The following is a 21,996-nucleotide window of genomic DNA, read 5'->3' on the forward strand; positions in this document are numbered from 1 at the left end:
GAAAATCCCCGGGAAATGCTCGGAAATCCCCGGAAAATGCTCGGAAAATCCCCGGAAAAGCCTGGGAAATTCCCGGAAAATAACCGGAAAATGCCTGGGAAATGCTCGGAAAATGCGTGGATTTTTCCGGAAAAACCGTGGGAAAATCCCCGGAAAATGTCTGGAAAATCCCCGGAAAATGCCAGAGAAATGTCCGGAAAATTTCTGGAAAACATCCGGAAAATCCCCGGGAAATGCTCGGAAAATCCCCGGAAAAGCCTGGGAAATTCCCGGAAAATAACCGGAAAATGCCTGGGAAATGCTCGGAAAATGCGTGGAAATTTCCGGAAAAACCGTGGGAAAATCCCCGGAAAATGTCTGGAAAATCCCCGGAAAATGCCAGAGAAATGTCCGGAAAATGTCTGGAAAACATCCGGAAATTCCCCGGGAAATGCTCGGAAAATCCCCTAACGATCCTTGAGAACTCTTATTTCTCATTTTTTAGCTTTGCTCGAATTTCGATATAAAGATTTTTTAGGTGGCACTGATGCGAGTAAATAAAAATTAAGTTAAAACGGACTGAGAGTGTTATAATCATCAATCATCATCATCATCAATACATATAATAAAATTGTGGAAAAGCGATGTCTGTACAATGAAAATATGTAGAAAAAAATTAGCAGGTGTTATTATTAAATCGATCTTGAACCCAAAACTGTAGTTAAAAATTTTTTTGTCTGTTTGTCTGTATGTTTGTGCACGCTAATCTCAGAAACGGCTTATCCGATTTAGATGCGGTTTTCACTAATGTATTGTGGTAATCTTCATTTAACAGTTAGTGTTTATTTCATGTCAATCGGTTCATAAATAAAAAAGTTATGACAATTTATAAGTAATCACGGCGAACATTTGCTAAGGCATTCTATTGTACACTGTACAGTGTACGATAAAACGTAATTTATCTGTTATACGCTACAGTTATTCCTTTACATGTCTAGATAATCATATCAAAATTCCCCAAGGGTTTGGGGGTAAGCTGAGGTAGTAGGGGGGGCGGGGTCAAATTAACATTATGGTTACTTCTAATAGGTAAATTTTCCACACAAAATGTCCTTTAAATTATGTCGTATTATATTTTTAACCCCCGACGCAAAAAGACGGGTGTTATGTGTTTGACTGCTATGTATTTCTGTGTGTGTGTGTGTGTCTGTCTATGGCACCGTAGCTGGCTAACAGGTAAACCGAATTAGATGCGGCTTTTTTTTGTTAGGCAGCATATTTTCCGACGCTGGTTCTTAGATAAATTGTATCGAAATCGGTTCATCCACTTATTATACCTACATAGGGGTAAAAGTGGGAATGAAAAAAATGATATAATAATTTATTTTTAAAGATCGTTGGGAAGTTTATGAAATTATTTATTCCTTTTTCTATACACTTTTCTTCGTCTAAACGGTTAAGTTACGTGCTCCCTCTCTCTCTCTTCAGCCTTTAGTTACGTGCGTGAGACAGGAAACATCTAATTTGGATTTGTTGCTGGATTTGATAAAAATTGAGTATCGATTAAGCTGATCAGTGGCTACACCATACATTATTAAAAACATCCATTTAAGAAAGGAAGGAAATAGAATTTGCTCCTCTCCCCCCCTGGTTCCTAAAAAATAATATGACATAATTTAAAAGAAATTTTACGTAGAATTAGTAGCATTTCTTTTTTGATTTTCGATATTATATACTAATCATAATTTTTAATTACAATATTATGTAGTAACTATTTGGTATAGGTTAGGCATTTCATTTCTTGATTTTCTTTAATAAGTTGGTACGTAAGTTTTTTAGCTCAGTTTAGTAAGAAATTTTAATAACAATTCTTTTAATTATTTATGGTAGTACGTATTTACTCAATAATTGTATGTTAAGTAGTAATTCAGCATGGGCGTAGCCACGGTGGGGCTGGGTGGGGCGCTTACCCTGGCTTTGATCTGGTAGGTACCAATTGTGAAGGGGAGTGGGCGTGGGCGTTGGCGTGGGCCTGGGAGTGGGCGTGGGAGTGGAAGCATGAAAATAAAAACAATTATTGTTGCCCCACCCTGAGCCCATGGTCATAGGTCCCATAGTCACTATTCCACGCGGACGAAGTCGCGGGCACAGCTAGTAGACAAATATAATCAGAAAGCTTTGAACTCCTAAGCTCAACCATAAAAGATAGACATTAATTATGATGTCGGGAGATATTTTTTATATAATATGGAGAACATTTCTTTCATACTAATAATTGTACCAAGTTTCGTTTAAATCCGTCGAGTAGTTTTTGTTTCTATAACGGTTATACAGACAGACAGACGGACAAAAATTTTTGGCGTCAGTGTCGATCCCTAATCACCTCGTGATAGTTATTTAGGAAATATATTTCATGTACAGAATTGACCTCTACAGATTTAATATAAGTATTATTCTGTATAATTAGATGCCAATTTCCATGTAACGTTAAATTCGACTATACAATAACTAACAGACAACGCAGGTTACTCTCGTTTCCGTAAGTTGAGGCGGCTACATATTCGGTCCTCATAACTTCACTTTTTGTGAACGAAACGACAGCGCGGTTTAATTCGATGCCATCAAAAAAAGGAAATATTTTTAATTGTGAAAAAATATTATGATTTACACTATAAATACTATTTTAACATTAACACAAAATATAAGACTGTGTGTAAAAATAAATCCAGCTAGTTTCACATCAAACTTATGTTTTTAATTAGGTATACGACATGAAAATATATTAATTACCAAGCAATAATCATACAGGTAAATACTGAACAAAAGTATTAACAGTCAAAGTAAATTTTTACTTACAACATGTAAATGATGAAGGAATAATAATTATCAACGAACTAACCTTTTTGTATTATTATTTATAAATATAAATTCATAAACAATAAATTTATAAAGAATAGAAAAAATTCGACCACTAAAGAATGCTGGTTCGAGTCCCGCCTCGTTATCGAATTTTTAAAACACGAAGATTTTTAAAAATGTAACCAATGAACACAATCAATATTAGATTAACTGTAATGGTGTCTAGTTTGACTTAAAATAATAAACATCTACCCTCACTTTTAAAAATGTAGTATATTCACACGAATTATAAGCGCACCTTATAGGGAAGGGAAGATATGGGTTAAAGAGTTAAATAAATAAATAACATAATTATATTTAAATTATTAATTTTTAACATTGTGTTCAGTAGTGTTAACATGTAAATTGATTTGATTTTTACGAAATCTCATAGATGGCGCTGTTTCAAATTTGTATACTAATAAATTCATTAAACTGATTCTCTGCCCAAATTACGTAAATGACATAGTTTTTATTGTGTAAAGCTAGATAATAGCATGGCTTACCCGAAACCAACATATAAACATGAGTCTTTAGATTGTACGCTGTCGTAATACACGGAATACGAAAGAAAAAAAAAAGGTTCACAGCTCCTCCCCCGGAGGTGATAGCATGATAATATGTTTAAAAAAGCCTCACCCGACCTGTTAGTAATATTCATGCAAAATTTGAAGTCAATCTATGCAGTACTTTTCGAGATTAGCCTGGACAAACATACAGACAAACAGACAAACAGACAAACAGACAAACAGACAAAAATTCTAAAAACTATGTTTTTGGCTTCTATATCGATTATAGATCATGGATTATGTATTCTTTTAAAAAAATATTCAATGTACAGTTTTGACTTTCCTACGATTTTATTATATGTATAGATTAGAATATTAGACTATCTATTGCTTTATCAGATGGTTGTTTGGTGGTTTCGATGTGCAGACAAACAATTTTTTTTTGTAAAATGATGTTGATGATGACTTGGTGATAAAAATCTGTTTTTTGCTACTGGGTAACTAGCAGATAATTAACAAATAACATAATCAAGGGTAAAAAAGTCAATTTCCAACCTGTCATCGAAATTAGGATGTTTTCCAGTGAGCGGTATAGAATGAATCTGCAATAGTCTAATAGACTGGGGTAGAAGCCTATAAAAATAATGAAAACATAAAAAAAATCGCAGTCGGATGAAACCCATTAGAAAAGGAGGCGAATGTGATGAAAATAAAAGGAAAAATAAATTACGGTCAATCCGAGTTCGGGAAGTGGGAGGGGGGAGCTTTAAAGAGAAAAAAATGGTTTCTCCTGATTTCCGACAAAACTACAAGTCCTATAGAAAAAAGTTCAATGGCAAAGTTGTAGGTAATTAAAAGTTCTACAACTTTTGTATTCACAATTTTTTCACATAACCTCAAAATTTAGGTGAAAAATTCAAAAAACCAAGTTTTTGGTCTTTTATTTTTATCTACTTCAAAATTTATTTTTTTTTCTACGAAATTTGGTGGAAACTTACTTTATTATGTCCCAAATACACTGTAATTTATTTGATTGAAAATATTTATTTTTTCGCCTTATTTTGAATTAATACCAAAAAAACAACCTAATTTTCAATCGAAAAGTCACCCGTCAAAATATCAGCTTTTTTCAAAAACTTGGGGTGCCTTTTATTCATTGAAATCTCTACTTTCACATGGTGTAAAAAAAAATAAACACCACCATAGTAAATGTTCTCAGGAAATGCATACAAACAGTGTAATAATGAGCTTTTACTAAATCAGGCACACTTCTTGAACTCTATATCTTCTCTTGTATCGGCTTTTCGGTAATATTTCAAAAGAAAAATAATTATCTGTTCTAAGTTTAATATTTTACAGCATAATTAAAAGCAAAATGATGTCGATAAAAACATTTCAGGTAGTTCGAGAAGTGTGCCTGATTTAGTAAAAGCTAATTTTTACACTGTTTGTATGCATTTCCTGAGAACATTTACTATGGTGGTGTTTATTTTTTTTACACCATATGAAAGTAGAGATTTCAATGAATAAAAGGCACCCCAAGTTTTTGAAAAAAACTGATATTTTGACGGGTGACTTTTCGATTGAAAATTAGGTTGTTTTTTTGGTATTAATTCAAAATAAGGCGAAAAAATAAATATTTTCAATCAAATAAATTACAGTGTATTTGGGACATAATAAAGTAAGTTTCCACCAAATTTTGTAGAAAAAAAAAATTTTTTGAAGTATATAAAAATAAAAGACCAAAAACTTGGTTTTTTCAATTTTTCACCTAAATTTTGAGGTTATGTGAAAAAATTGTGAATACAAAAGTTGTAAAACTTTTAATTACCTACAACTTTGCCATTGAACTTTTTGCTATAGGACTTGTAGTTTTGTCGGAAATCGAGAGAAACCATTTTTTTCTCTTAAAAGCTCCCCCCTCCCGCTTCCCGAACTCGGATTGACCGTAATTTATTTTTCCTTACATTTTTATCATATTACGCTCCTTTTCTAATAGGTTTCATCCGACTGCGATTTTTTTTTGTTTCAAAAATTATCTACTCTAGTCTATAAGGCTTAGGCCTTATTAAGCCTTAGACTATTGATTTTCATTTTTTACAGTAGCTATATAAGAGGGGAGTACAAATAAATGCTATTATATTTAACAATTTAACCTTACATTTATGAATGTTAAAATATAAATGTATTAAATTAAATAATATAACAAATACAGCATATCCAATGTTTGAAGACTTTGAGAAAATCTCAAAACAAACATATTTTTAGAAGAATCGTTCTTGAACCAAAAATATAGAGCATCTATAATAAAATTAAAAACGAATTTTAAACAAAAGACACGAAATCTATTCAAAGACAATTATGTGTTGATATTTCTCAAATAAGATGCATGCATTTAAATAGCTTGCAATTTTCCTTTGTTTTATGTTCGTGTTTGAAACATACGAAACAGAAGAACACAAATAAACGTACCTATAATTTTATATAACAACAGATAATCTTTTTCAAAATAATATTGGTAATATAAGTTTGATTAAATAAGGTTTTATGTGCAGGGTTCAGTCATTTAGAGCATGACATTTGAAATGCAAAATGGTATGAATAAGATTCCCCACCGATCTAAAAACTAAACCTGTATAGTATCGCCATGTGCAACGACAAAAAATACCTGAAAATATGGCAAAATATCTGATACCAATTATGATAATAAGTAACACAACTGTGTTAATAATATTGTTATGGTTACTACATTATCATTATTGCTATCATAGGTATATTTGATGTTGGCATTAGTAGGTACTTATCTTATTGATATACATAGAAAGATTATTTAATACTTGTAGATAGATCATGAAATGATGAAAATGCTTAAATAAATCTATTATTTTTACAGACTCTATCATATTTGCCATTTAAGTTTATATCAATTATTATTTTCCAAAACCGTAGCGTGTATTTCAATAAATAACATACGTGTGTTTCCAAATACTCATACAGAATGCTTTGTTCAAGACTAGTCGAGCAAAGAGCTACGCAAACATTTAAAAAACTACTATATATTATGTTTATTATACATTAAATACGTTTATTTCGTCTGTGCTATATATTTTGCAAAGAATGAGGTTTATAATTAAAAAACCTGGTCCACATATTTCGTTGTGTATTATACTTTTTAAGTAAGATATATGCGTTTTAATTAACAAGTTTCCAAAACAATGGAGGTTTTCTATTCGAGCATTTTCTTTTAAAACGTAGTTATGTAGCGCCATTTTATTAATTATTCATCGTTTACTGTTTGACTATTTGCTGTTGACTGTTTTAATACTAACCGTGGTAAAGGCTATGTCAAAATCTTCACAACGTTAATTCAACGAATAAAAACAGATGAAAGGAATATTTTCTTATAATACCTATGGTTCTTAATCTTTAGAATAAAGTCAATTTCATCCAGATATAAGTTTATATCTGTATATGTTCTTAATTAGCGTGAATATTTCATTTAGAGAAACAAATACATACGTGCTCTAAATATTGATAAATCGATTAAAAAATCGCGTTTCAAATCTGACTCTACAAATACGAATTCTTGCATATCATGACCTTACGTAACAAAAGTTTACAATAGATTGTACACAATAATAAGTAACACAAACATCTCAGTATGGACTTAAGCCCGCGATCACGTCGGAAGCCGGAAGGGAAAACAAAAATTCAAATATTTATCGAGCTACGCATGCGGTTAGGGTTGCCAACGGAATTCCGATTCGCCATATTTTAGCTATTTAATCTTAAAAATCTCGACTTTAAATGTATGCGAATGTAAAGAATTATTTATGGATTCTTTGGTTAAACGCCTTCGCAGTGAGCTTGGAATAGTTGAATTTTGTCCATGATTATTATACTGTTACTGGGAATTGAGTTAAAGTTTTAGAGAAGTTTTAAATGAGATACTTACGCGCAATTGAATATAAAAGAAACCCAGACGTATCATTTAGAAAGTTCAATAAAAATAATTCAAAGTTGGGCTTTAACGTGTGACGAATAATGGCTGGTTCACACTTTGATTAGTGTGAGTGCAGGTGATTAGTGCGAGTGCAGGTGTGTAGTGCGAGTAGTGTCCAATTCAACTGCGAGTGCAGGTGATTAGTGGGAGTGCAGGTCAATGGTGCAATTCGCGACGCTACACACTACGCTAAACACTAAACCCTAAACACTCGTGTCCAGACGTGTTTAGGCAGGCACACTGCGAGTGAGGGGGAAGGGAGGGCGCGCGGGACGTGGCTACTCGCAGTCCACTCGCAAAAAAATAGAACACGCTTCTATTCACTTTACTACACAGCCTACTAAGTAAACACTTGCACTAAACAGTCGCTGTCCACACGTAGTTACTAAACACCTGCACTAATCACCTGCACTCGCACTAATCAAAGTGTGAACCAGCCATAACGAAGAGTATATTTTATTATTATTAAATTGAGTGATCTCAGTGATCTTTCGACTTCCGCTAAGAAAGGTCGCGTCGCGTCGCTCACGTTTGGGCGCTAGTTAGTGCTCGGGTATTGCGCTGACGCAGCAACCTACAAATCGTCACGTCTGGCCGCGTGCGGTCGCCGCGATGACCCAGTTACCGAAAGTAACTCACATATTTGTGTAAACAAAGTGTTAAGGCGAAGCTATAACGTTTAATTAATTATGGCTTCGACATCTCCAATCAAACTAATAACTGAAACAGAACACCTGTTATATAAACACTACAGTGAAGAAAAAATAAAACGAGAACATCTCCAGAATTTAGTGCATGACCTCAAAGGTCAAATAGAAAAACTTCAGCAAGAGTTGAGTTATATCCAGGGGCAAAAAAGTACAGACCCCGACAAAAAAGATAATAATGGGAAGCCGATGCAGGTCCAGTACGAGACGGATGAAGAAGAGCTTGCAAAGGAAACAGAATGGGTACGACAGAAAAGTAGAAAAAAAAGGAAATTGAACACATCACTGTCCCCACCATCTCATCAAGCAGATGAAACTACTGCAAACAAAGAAAATGTGAAACCTAAGAAACAACCTTCACCACCACCCATAATTGTCGAAAACGTAAAAAACTATCAACAGTTTTACGATCTTCTTTCGGAAAATCTAATGAAAGACTCGTTCATCATGAAAATGATGAATGGAGAAAAAGTTAAAATAAATTCTAACGACGGTGACTCGTATCGCGCTATTACCAAGCATTTGTTACAGAACAACTGCCTTTGGTATTCTTATGAAAATAAACAAGAAAGGCCGATTAGGGTAATGGCAAAAAACCTGCACTCCTCATACGTGCCAGCTAGAATACTTGAAGACCTGACATCTAAGGGATACAAAATCCAGGACGCGGTCAACAAATTGAGCTGGAAGAACAAGGAACCCTTAAACATGTTTATGCTCTCTTTCGATAAGGATGAGGACATAAAAAAAATATATGGAATTAAATCCATATTAGGCTGTAAGGTGGACATACAGCCCCTGAAAACATCTAAGCTGATACCACAATGCAAAAGGTGTCAAGCATACGGCCACACACAAAAATACTGTTCAAAAGAACCCAGATGTGTTAAGTGTACAGGCAAGCATTTAACAAAGGATTGCAATAAACCAACTACAATGAAACCAAAATGTGTTCATTGTGGAGAGCCTCATCCGGCTAACTATAGGGGATGCACAGTGGCTAAAGAACTTCAAATTATTAAAAACAAAAGCATAAAAAGGAATGTGCAGCCAAATCTTCAAATTCTAAACAAAGAAAAAGTGACCAAACTCAGTAAACTTACAACAACAAAAGAACTTTCGTATGCATCAGTGACACGAGGAGCGCAGCCACAAACATCCTCACAGTCACAAAATAAGCCACAAAACCAACACATGGATGAAAAAATGAATACCATCTTAAAGCTTTTAACCTCGTTTGATGAGAGGCTTAAAAAACTTGAGGAAAGCAATAAAAGAGCTTCCAATCATAAACAATAAAAATGTCGAATACATTAAAAATTATGGCATGGAATGCAAATGGACTGCTAAAACATCAGAATGAACTTACAGCAGTCCTACACATAGAAAACATTGATGTATGCCTCATCTCAGAGACACACTTCAACAAAGAATCCCACGTAGAAATCAAAGGCTACAAAGTTTATCACGCGCTACATCCCCATAATACATCAAGAGGAGGAAGTGCTGTCATTATAAAGGAGAACATCTACCATTATGAAGTAAATAAATACGAAAAAGAAGAAATACAAGCAGTGGCGGTCAGTGTAAAAACTAAGCATTGTCCTATAACCATTTCATCCATATACTGTCCACCAAGGTATTCCTTGAAAGCAGATCATTACAAAAGCCTTCTACACGATCTTGGAAACAGATTTATATTAGGAGGTGATTTTAATGCTAAAAACGTATACTGGGGTTCAAGACTGACCACAACCAAAGGAAGAGAGTTACTATGTGCTATTAGAGACACGCAATGTAAAACTTTATCAACGGGTAAACCAACCTATTGGCCAACCGACCGACAGAAAAAACCAGACTTAATTGACTTTTTTATTTATAAAAATATATCACAAAATTTTCTCCACATTGAGGAAGGTTATGACATGAGCTCAGACCACTCGCCTATCATACTAACTATAAGTGAGAGCATAATAATGAGGGAAAGTCATCCTACTTTAGTAAATAAATATACTAATTGGGAAAGCTTCAAAAAGGACTTGGAATCTGTGATAGAATTAAAAATTCCTCTAAAATGCGAGGAAGATCTGGAGCATGAAATCAGAAAATTTATTGTTGATATACAGAAAAGCGCTTGGAATAATACACCTACTGTTAGAAAAAGCAAAAGATCCAATAATTATCCGCCAGAAATAATAAATCTTATAGCCAAAAAAAGACAACAAAGACAGATATGGCATCATACGAGATTTCCACATGATAAAACAGTACTTAATAATCTTACTAAAAGACTGAAAAGAACAATTCAAAAGTTTCAAGATGAATCAATGGATATCTTCCTTAATCATCTAACTAGTGATCGTACAACAGATTACTCCCTTTGGAAAACCACAAAAAGTTCAAAAAAACCAATGACGCATATCCCACCAATCAAAGATGTGAATGGGAGGTGGGCAATCAGCAACGAGCAAAAAGCAGCAAGATTTGCACAACATCTAGAGCAAATTTTCAAACCCAATGAAGAGAATGAACACTTCACTTTAGTAGAAGAAACAGCAAATGATGAGCTAGAAATAAGACTAGTCACTCCAAGAGAAGTATCCAGTGAAATTAAACGTCTTAGCCGAAAGAAAACACCTGGCTATGATCTCATTACTGGAGAAATCCTTAGAAACCTTCCGCGGAAGGCTATTGTCAAACTAACTACAATCATTAATGCTACCTTTAGGCTTAAGTGTGTGCCTGATGTGTGGAAAATAGCCGAAGTTATAATGATACCAAAACCTGGTAAACCGCCACATGAGACTACTTCATACCGGCCGATCTCTCTGCTGCCAATCATGTCAAAATTATTTGAAAAACTTTTCTTGAAACGGTTAAAACCCATAATCGAGGAAAGAAACTTAATTCCTGAGTACCAATTTGGATTCAGAGAACGCCATTCTACAATAGATCAAGTACATAGGATAACCAATATAATTGAAAAGGCTCTAGAAGAAAGAAAAGTTTGCTCCACGGTATTTTTGGATGTGGCGCAAGCATTTGATAAAGTATGGCACGAAGGGCTTATATACAAACTAAGAAATATGCTCCCAAAACAGTTTGCTGACATCTTAGAGTCTTACTTATCACAACGTATGTTTAGAGTAAGACAAGATGATGCATATTCAGAGCTTAAGCCTATAAAAGCTGGAGTACCGCAAGGAAGTGTCCTGGGTCCTATTCTGTACTTGTTGTACACTTGCGATATTCCTGAGTTAGAGAACAACACCATTGCAACATTTGCGGATGACACAGCTATAATGGCTACAGGTGACACTCATGAAGAAGCAGTAGAAAAAGTTCAGACAGCTGTTAATACGATCTTTGACTGGACGAAAAAATGGAGAGTAAAACTCAATGAGTCTAAATCTATTCACATAGACTTCACAAACAAAAAGCCAAATTATCATCCGGTATACATAAATAATCATGTAATACCTTATCAAAATACAGCGAAATACCTGGGTATGACTCTAGACGCAAAGCTTCGCTGGAAGGCTCATGTCAAAAAGAAACGCGAGGAGCTAGAGCTTCGCTATAAGGCTATGTACTGGCTAATTGGCAAGCATTCTACACTTTCAAAGCAAAACAAATTACTCTTGTATAAACAAGTCCTTATGCCTTTGTGGACTTATGGTAGTCAGCTTTGGGGCTGTACCAAACAAAGTAATATCACTATCATACAACGATTCCAAAATAAAGTGCTGAGAGAGATCGTGAATGCTCCCTGGTACATTAGAAATGACGACCTACATCGGGACCTTAAAGTAGATCTCGTCACGGACATAATTAAAAAAAACGCCGAAGCTCACGAACGCAGACTTCACCATCATGTGAACGTCGAGGCTATCCAGCTCCTTGACAACACGGACATAGTGAGAAGACTAAAAAGGACAAAACCTTTTGAGTTAGTTTAGTGAAGTGTCAGTGAAATATAGTGAGTGCTATTCATAAAGAACACATGAACAAAGTGTCTTCGCCTTAAATAGAGACATTAAGAAAAGTGTTAATGGACACATTCTTAGACATACTATACCTAGCAAATTAAGTTAGATTTATATTACTCATTAGCCTATATATAGTAAAGGGCTAGATCGTAATTTTCAATAATGATACCTTAGGTTCATTATTTTAGGTAAAAAAAAAAAAAAAAAAAAAATTAAATTGAGTGCCTAAGCAGTCTACCAAATCACTACTATAAAAATATAATTATTATGAACATATGATGATATTTGAACTTATTTTGTAACCTACCTATCTATCTCTATATTTTATTTTGTATGTGTATTCAGAATAAAGGATATTGGACATCTTTCTATGAATATTTATTTACTTTAACGATATTATTTATATTAAAATTCAATTAACTAAAACACACCTGTTGACAGCCCTACGTCCCACATCTGTGCATTTTCAGTACATTACCGCGTCGTTTCGGCGACAGTGAGGTACTTCTCAAGATATTTGTATGCTAAAATGTCGTGCAAATTCCTTTTCCAGTAGGGCTGTTGAGATTTCCAAACTTTTCTTTCAACGTTCGAAAGGTTCTCGATGCTTCTAGACTTTTATCTTGTGTTAATGTGTGTAGTTGCGATTTATTTATAAGTAGACGCTTTAGGAAAGTTTTATTTAGGTACATATTTAGAGGTAGGGACATATTATTTCCTTTGAGATGGGTATTGTTACTTATACTGACTACTATCTATTAAAAGAAATGATGATTACCTACTATAATATGTGCGTCAAGCGTAAATAGGTACTAAGAGAAGAAAAGCACATACTCTAACACTTAGCTCTAACAATAGTGTTAGGTATAGCTTTAAAAAGAGTGAAAATGTGACTTACATTTAAAAATTACATTTAAATTTACTTACATAAAATTCTCATATTGCTAAGAATTATAAAAAAAATACAAATGTATGTCGCGAGAGTTTAAACTTATCAAGCATTGTTGTAATTTTGCTCACACCTGCTTACCTTAAAGACTTCATAAAGGTACATAATGACTAAAAGGTGTAAAAAGGTCAGTCCCTCGCGTCCCCAAAATATTGGGACATGGGACATTCAAATTTCCGCTTCTCATTTGCTCCATCATTTTGACGTCCCGAAATTTTATTCAAATGTAATTTTCGGTAAGTGCGGATGTACAATGGAACTTTTTGTTATCCCGAACACAATTTTCAACGTGTTTTTGTCATTTTCCTTTTCTTAGTGATTTTTAAAAGCCATCGAAGTATTAACCTATTGGTTTTTTTAAAGCTTTGTAATATGTATGTATAAATGTTTTGATCAATCACGATCTCAAAGTATTTCTTGTATTGTCTTTGTAGACTATAGATTTGTATTATTTGTATTTATATTGTACATTAAAAAAATATTTATTAAAATTAAAAAGTTCCGCAATTGTGGTCTGTAGATAATTTGCGTTACATTTTTTGATAGGAGCTTACGATTTCTATCCTGAGTTGAGATTTAACAGAGTTATATTGTTTTTTTACATCTGATAAAAGTAGGTTTATTAAACACACGAAAAATATGTACTGTTTAATAAAACAGTACATATTTTTCGTGTTTGTAATAACATGCCAGATCTTCTGTGTCAAAATATAATGAATACGAAACCTATAATATTATAATGAATACGAATATATTCTTTGATAATTTTAAACCTTGCCTTACTTAATCTTAATAAAACAAAAAGTTACCTATATATTATATTTAACTCATAAATTCTCTACCCAAAATCAAATATCATTGAAAGTCCTCAAGTCAAAACACACGAAGATCAAACTTTTGGCGCGCAAAAATGGCGCAGTACAAAACACGACCGATCCATAACCCAACCCGTTCGTGCCAGCAATTTATACTGTTTCCAATTATTTAATGGGGATTAAACAGTACCGTTTACGCTATACACGACGAGCCATTAGGTGGATAACAAAATACAGCCATTTGTACCACAAGTAAAATACGACTTAATAATCTAATGCGAAATAACGACACTTTTTTATATTCATGTTCGTGCCATTTATTAAATGGCTCGCCCATTTTTTGCATTCAATTTAGGGTTGGAGTTTTGTAAAACGATTTGTTGGTTTGATTTTTTGTTAATTTTATTAAGGTTTTAATTCATTTGTGTTGATCGTTCAAATAATGGGCGGGTAAAATGTTCGTTTATCAAGAACTAATGATTTTTCAGTTCGTATTATAACAAGCAAAGATAATATATTAATAGAGCATCCAATAAATAGAAAGATTTGATTTTTTATTGGTTAACTGAAAAACTACTACTACAAGTGTTTTTGCAAATAATATAATCTGTTTCTGGTGTTTTCACATTTCATCTGCGGCGGCATTTGGGGAGATCATGCGTCTAAACATTTTATAAGAGCCATCTCATCTACGATGCAACAGAAATTTGTCATCTATAATAACCCCTGATATACTAAGAGAACGAAAACACAAATCCATTTGGAACGGACAGTCTTTATTATAATAAAATTGTGGTCATACTTTTTTATTGTAGAGCATGTTAAGAAGCTTGTAAGCCACAAACACTGGTGATGTTACAGATTATAATATTTACAGGCATGCCTTTCAAGTATATGATAAAGGCTGTTTTAAGATCCCTAAGCCGTAATTTCAATACAACTTTAATTACAATTCTACTAGATGAAAACTTCATTAATTAAAAACTTCGAAACAGTAAGATATTGGATACTATCCAATATTAATATACCTATTAAAAATAAGAAACAGCATCCAGCTATGAATACATTACCTTTCTAATTAACAGTTTACGCTGAGAACCGTTGGCTGTAATAATAATATACAACTAAGTTTAAATTAGTTCTTCATTTAGCGAACCGTCTTGCCAGTGCTTTATTTGCGAAATGGTTTTTATTGTGTCTGGCTTGGGGTTTGCAAAAATGCAGTGTGCCAGATTTGGCAGTTTTAGAACATGCGATACGATAAACGACGATTTTAAATTATACATTGACCATTGACTAATCTATTCTTTAGCAAAGAATATATTAGCTGCTGACAAATTTTAGGAGCAATAAGCAATAAAATAAAATGCAGATATTAGGCACAATATTATATTAGTAGATAACTCTTCTGATTGATTAATATAGTCAATAATAAAGCCAACACATTCAAAAAACATTTATAGAAGGAAGTTTACCTTAAATCGTAATTACAAATCGACTGAAAGTAAATGAAGTTTTATTCTATTTTATTATTAAGCTATTGTATAGCTTTTATCTCAGACTTTGAGCGTGGCGACCGAAAAATTCCGTAACGAAAAAACCTAACACCCCCCACTCCAACCGGCACAGCGATGCGATGCTATGCAATAGCTTTACCGCGGCAGTCCTCGAGTGCCACACGTATTTTTGACGTGACAACGTCTTATAATTCGATAGAGCCGGCTGCACGCATGAATAAACATGACTCATGCGGCGTTACCTCGCTCTGAGGCGTCCCATGTAAGGCTTGAAGTGCAAGCGGGAGCGCGGATGTTGTCACGTTCAACTATCGTCAGTAAACCGACTTAACAGTTATTACGATTTATTATCTATCAAATTTTTTTTGATAGATAATAAATCGGATAAGCTAAAAAGCCTCACTGTAGAATGTTATAATGTATAATGTTATAGCTATTTGAATTTTCATTCCAAAAGTTTTAAGACTCCGAGTTACTCTTTTAATGGAATAGAAATATTTTAAAAGGCTCACAGTGCATTATTTAATATTCATTATTTTAACAAAGTGAATGAAATCATAAATTAATTTATTTTTAATGTAATTAGTTAATTACCTACTTAGTGTTTTCTATATTATTAAATCGACCGAAACTTTACGAAGTCAAATAATAAATTAATATTTTCTTTTAGAAAAGTATGACACGCAAAAAAAAATATTCGATAGTAATTTCGATACTGTTATTCAACAATTTGTTTTTTTTTTTTTCATTTTCAAAGAAAAATACGGGACAGCAAAGCAATAATACTCTGCAGTCTGAACAGACACTATCCGTAGTCAATACAATAAAAAAAAATACTGCTAGCTATGAATGCATAAAATATTGTGGAATATTATAGAATATATTTTGATTATAGAAATTCGATATATAAGAAATATTATCTCTTGGGGGATTCCCGCTCCCTTCTCCTCTTATTTATGGTATTATCTCAATTCCGTTTCCTTGTTTACTCAATTAACTAAATGAAGTTAAGGTTGATGTTCCGACCGTCCCTCCATACATTTTTGATTACCTCTAAACACTTAACACAGACACTATTTCTTTAAAACTAATCATTTTATCACTTCTCTATAATGAAATGTGTGCGCGTTCGACCTTTTTAATCAATAATTTACAATATTTACTTAGAAAAACAACAGTAAAATACCGGAAAAATTTGACACTTCTACAGTAGTGTGCGTGACTTTTGCCAAGCGAAACACGACATAAAGCACGACATCTAGCGCATAGACTATATACTTATTACAGATCTAGCGCGTCAATGTCTAAACGAAAGGCGATGTTTAGACATTGACGCGCTAGATGTCGTGCATTCGCGTTCGTTATCTTATGCATAATGAGCATAATTCTAATAAATCAAAGTTCTGTGTAAAAATTGAGTAATTTCATTTCCAATCGTTCAAAGAAAATAACAATAAAATAAAATAAAACTAATGACCTTAGAAACTATGTTTTTTTTTTATTTATTACTCATTATTGTTCGTCCGTCGTAGGTCTGTAAACTGTATTGTACACTGAAGGTAAATGGTACTGTAGGTACTTTAGTTCGGCGTCGTCGCTCGTCGGCTTGATATAAAATTACATGCTTGATTTCATTGACACGCGCTATAATTTGCGCGCGGAATTTCTTGTGTTGTGAATTTATTTTTGTATGCTATGCATTTTAATTGATTCAAATTGCAATGTTTCTCTAGTATGCATTTGAGACTATATTGTAAATTGTAATAATTGATCGTGGGTATAGTAATTAATTATTCTAATAACGCAATTAGTAATATATGTATTTTCGGTGGGATTCAAAACAAAAAATTGGCCCGTGATTTTTATGAAATTTCACCACATTGCAAATCACATCAATCATAGTTCATACACATGTATGACGAAAGTGATTAGTATTGTGGCTAACATTGACTCATCAGTTCATCACTGAAACCAGTGATAAATCAGTACCTATATCATATTGTGTTTGAATATTTTTAAACAATGATATAAGTATACAATTATTATAAATCGGTAAACTATCAAAGTAATCACAAACTTGCAAACATTGGTAAAATGTCCAGTAGTTTATGAGCCTATTCATTACAATCAAACAAACAAACAAAGTTTTCCTCTTTATAATATTAGTGTAGACAAACACTATGAATACGATCACGAATGCAAATTCGGGGATTTTCTAATTATTGCTAAATAATAATTGAATTCGTTTTGAAATACTCTATAATTTTTAGTGTATAAATAGACATTTATAATGTGGTGCTCATTTTTTTTGTACTGCTAACGCTATTGTAGGTACCTATTTTCGTTGTTTTATTTCAAGTGAACACGGCCATACAATTTTGTCACGAGCCGCCTATGATTGTAGGTACTTTTGTTAGGCTCCTTCGTCGTCCGCGTCGGCTCGAAAGTTCTTGATTTCATTGTCACGCGCTATGATTTGCGCGCGGATTTTCTTGTGTTGTGAATTTATTTTTGTATTATTATTATTTTTTATTTATTTTTTTATTTTATTGATTCAAATAAAATATTTCACTAGTATGCATTTGAGACTATATTGTATTATGTATAATTTATCGTAGGTATAGTTATTCTTATAACGCAGTTATATTTTCGGTGGGACAATTTGACCCGTGATTTTTCTGAAATATCATCACGTTGCAAATCACATCAATCATACACACGTATGACGAAAGTATAGTGGCTATAATTGACTCATCAGTTCATCACTGAAACCAGTGATAAATCAGTACATATATCATATTTTATTGTGTTTGAATATTTTTTAAACAACGATATATACAATATTATTATAAATCGGTAAACTACCAAAGTACTTCCGAATTTTCAGACAGACAAACAAGTAGTTTGAACACGCAGTTTTCTTATACTAGTAGCAAAAATCAAAACCATAATATTATGTTTCCCTACTATATTTTACTAAAAGTCGAGTGCGTCGAAATCGTAAATAATAATATGTTTTTCACCTTCCTGGTTATTTTCCCATAGTAAATAGTGTTTTAGGTTTGTTGTTGTAGGTAGGAATAATAATAATTATTCTTACATGTTGGTTATGAAATGTATATTGAAATAATTTACTTTTACAAATCATTAGTGATATAAGTTTTGAGTGAAAATGCTTGGATCAGCATAATATTATATGGTACTTCAAATACATGTTTTGATAAAAAAAACAATAGTGTAATAAAATAAAACTGCGTTTTATTGTAATCAATGTTGACAATTTTAAATTCCAAAATTATTGATCAATAAAATAGTTTACACCAACAAATATATAACTTTTATTTTTATAACAATCGTTCATAATATAAACCGTAGCAGGTGGCGTTTTGAAGTTCTGTCTACTCATACAGAAAAATGGAAAACTTGTTTTTTTTGTAAACAATTTATTACTCATGTTGTTTGGCAACTCGAAGCGTGGTCGTCCGTCGTAGGTACTTTTGTTCGGCGTCGCGTCTTCGTCCGCGTCGGCTTGATATAAAACATTCTTGATTTCATTGACACGCGCTATGATTTGCGCGCGGAATTTCTTGTGTTGTGAATTTATTTTTGTATGCTATGCATTTTAATTGAATCAAATTGCAATATTTCTCTAGTATGCATTTGAGACTATATTGTAATAATTGATCGTGGGTAGGTATAGTAATTAATTATTCTAATAACGCAATTATATTTTCGGTGGGATTCAAAACAAAAAATTGGCCCGTGATTTTTATGAAATTTCACCACATTGCAAATTATATATTATACAATTACAATTACAATTATTATAAATCGGTAAACTATCAAAGTAATTACAAACTTGCAAAATATGCTTTTCCGAATTTTCAGACAGACACACAATTTTATTAGTTTGTTTTAGCAAAGTAGGTACCTATACCTATACGCTTACGTCGCGCGTCGCGTCGTCGCAAACGGTGCGCCCAGAAACAAACATACCTAATTCAGTTACAATCCTTTTTTGTTCCGTAATTTATTGTATTTATTCTAATACGATTTTTTTTATTCGTCGGCCAGTTCTACTAGGTATAAAAAGATAAAATTGAAATATAATTATTGTAGCGACAGCCATATTATGTTACTATGTTTTCGTAAATATGTTTTTCACCTTCCTGGTTATTTTCACATAATCTTATCTTATATATAAAAATGAATCGCAAAATGTGTTGGTAAGCGCATAACTCGAGAACGGCTGAACCGATTTCGATCATTCTTTTTTTATTATATTCCTTGAAGTACGAGGATGGTTTTTATGTAGAGAAAACGTAAATATTATGTACCACGGGCGAAGCCGGGGCGGACCGCTAGTATATATATATAAATGAATCGCAAAATGTGTTGGTAAGCGCATAACTCGAGAACGGCTGAACCGATTTCGATAATTCTTTTTTTATTATATTCCTTGAAGTACGAGGATGGTTCTTATGTAGAGAAAACGTAAACATGTACCACGGGCGAAGCCGGGGCGGACCGCTAGTCTTATATATAAAAATGAATCGCAAAATGTGTTGGTAAGCGCATAACTCGAGAACGGCTGAACCGATTTCGATAATTCTTTATTTATTATATCCCTTGAAGTACGAGGATGGTTCTTATAGCTAGAGAGCTAGTTAGTTTAGTTTTAGTGCAGTGGCAGTGTAAATGTTGTTGTTGAGGTTATGTAAATTTAACACTTTAGTTAACTACCAAGATATAAAGAAATGAGGATAGGACACAATAACTATTGGTTGAGGTATTTATAAACTCATAATATACTTTTTAAAAAATCACGTTTTAATAAATTTCTAGAATTAAATTAGAACAGCTGATTCAAAATAGCCTAAAAAATCTTAATAATAATAATTACGCTTCACAGCAAGAAGAAATGTACCATATGTACCCGCACAAAGTCGATATTGTGTTGCCTACCGTTCGACTCAATGGCTAGGGTTGTAACTACCTTTAATAATTATTACCAAACTAATAAACCGAGTGATGCGAAATAACCATAATTCTTTTAGAGTTTGATAAAATGATCAGGCAGGTATTTTCTTTAATCCTCTGAATTCTCGGTTACTAAATTGTATCGTTGAAATTATTCTTAATCGCGTAAATTTAATAAATAATCATATGGAAAACACTTTTCATTTGTTTTTTTACTTTCACGCCCAACTACTATACAATAATTACGTTGTTTCGGTATTTTGACGAGAAAACGCAGGAAACATCCGTTGTATCATTTTAGATAGATTGTATATTTTGTATCTGTAGAATTGAAATCAAAGCTATGTATATGTTGTCTCCATTCTTTTCTTATCGGATTGTTGATCCCAATGCGAATGCGTCACTTAAATTTTATAAAAGACAATTAAGAACATCAAAAATAAAGTGATACGTAAATATTTCACAGTGCAATATATTATGTAATTAATAATAATTATATATTTATGAAAAAATAATTACATCAGATTTAATAATAGCAATTGTTTTGAATGTACATAATATGAATAAATGATTACATCATAATAGTAATAATCACAATTGTTTTATTTCCCATTTGTTGCAACCCTAGCATATTTTCATGTAGCAGCAGAAGTACCTACACTGGCGGCGCGGCGGCATCGTGCGACATCAAAGGCATTGCCTTACTAGGTAAGTTTATAATGACTCATTTCTTTTATTATATAATTTACGTTTTACTTTTACAGAATCCGATTCAATGGATTATGAAGACGAGTCACACAACGCCATACGATAGTGATGATGAATGAACATTTCAATAAATGCATGCGTGTTTTTTTATGTTGTTTTGTAATTGTTAATTGTTTCTTAAATAAAGAAATAAACTAAATATTTAAATGATGATTTGTTATTTGCAACACAACTTTATATTTGAGATTCTTTACAAATGTAAGTATATTTAGTTTTGTATCATCAAATTTATAAATTTTATTCCATAGTTTTCAAAATTAAATGTAAATGACCATAAAAACATTAATAAAGTAAATCATTGATGTAAGGTCAGGGAACGTAATACATATATACATCTGACCATGTAGAAGCTAAGTCTTGTTGACTGCTGAAGTATGTAAAGTTTTGTTGTCTGCTGAAGTCTGTACGCAATGAAAATGTCTGCCGTTTCGAAAATAAGTTTTTAAGACCCTAATAAATAAAATATATGAATGGCAGATCTGGTCAAATACTTTCAAAATTGTATTTTTTTCAGCACTTTCATAAGTGTCTGCCAGAATGTTATCCGCGTGATAATGGTCTGCCATTGTTATTTTCCGATAGTAATAATAATCTATTTTCAAATATCAAAATGGCAGACGTGGTCAAATGGTTTCAAAGTTCGCCAAAAATTTCCACCTGTCTTACCTAAGCGCGCGCCCCGTCCACCACTCTGGGCTTAGTGACTCCTCATCTCATGTATAGTAGGTATAGGGGAATCAACACACAAAAATCCAGGTCTGGTCAAATACATACAGGTAGCTTTGCGCTAGCTCTCTAGCTATTACTTCTTATGGAGAGAAAACGTAAACATGTACCACGGGCGAAGCCGGGGCGGACCGCTAGTAAATAATAAAATAATAA

The sequence above is a fragment of the Colias eurytheme genome, chromosome 18 (genome assembly GCF_061535395.1).
Source record: "Colias eurytheme isolate Ceu_HAF_F1 chromosome 18, ilColEury1 Martin Lab GWU primary, whole genome shotgun sequence".
Taxonomy (NCBI): Eukaryota; Metazoa; Arthropoda; class Insecta; order Lepidoptera; family Pieridae; genus Colias; species Colias eurytheme.